The following is a 430-nucleotide window of genomic DNA, read 5'->3' as shown; positions in this document are numbered from 1 at the left end:
TCTCTGGAGTGCAGAACGTAAAACATATTTCGTGCAGCGTAAGGGGACTATTCATGGAGTACGACAGTAGTCGAGTGGAGAGCTCTCTGAAACCTCGCTAGAAGGCATTTTAGTTTTGTATTACCTCCTAACTAAGTACTTGAACATGGAGATGGAATTCATTGAGCACTCTCTCAGCGGCAATGCATCTGATCAGGAGGTAACGCATAGCCCTACCAAACCTCGCTAGAAGACGTTCGATCTTCGACCGAGCTTTTCACTCCACTACTGACGTACTCCATGGTTCATACTACTCAACATCTGATCCACCTTTCAACTGGACAGATCAAATGGACGGGAAAATTTCGTATCTCCTGCCCCATCACTTCATTCAAAATTAGCACTGTATAGGATTGCAAGATCTTGTCAAATATACGAACCTGGACAAATT

This window comes from Tigriopus californicus, chromosome 9 (genome assembly GCF_007210705.1).
Source record: "Tigriopus californicus strain San Diego chromosome 9, Tcal_SD_v2.1, whole genome shotgun sequence".
Classification (NCBI taxonomy): domain Eukaryota; kingdom Metazoa; phylum Arthropoda; class Copepoda; order Harpacticoida; family Harpacticidae; genus Tigriopus; species Tigriopus californicus.
This window is presented reverse-complemented; position numbering follows the sequence as displayed.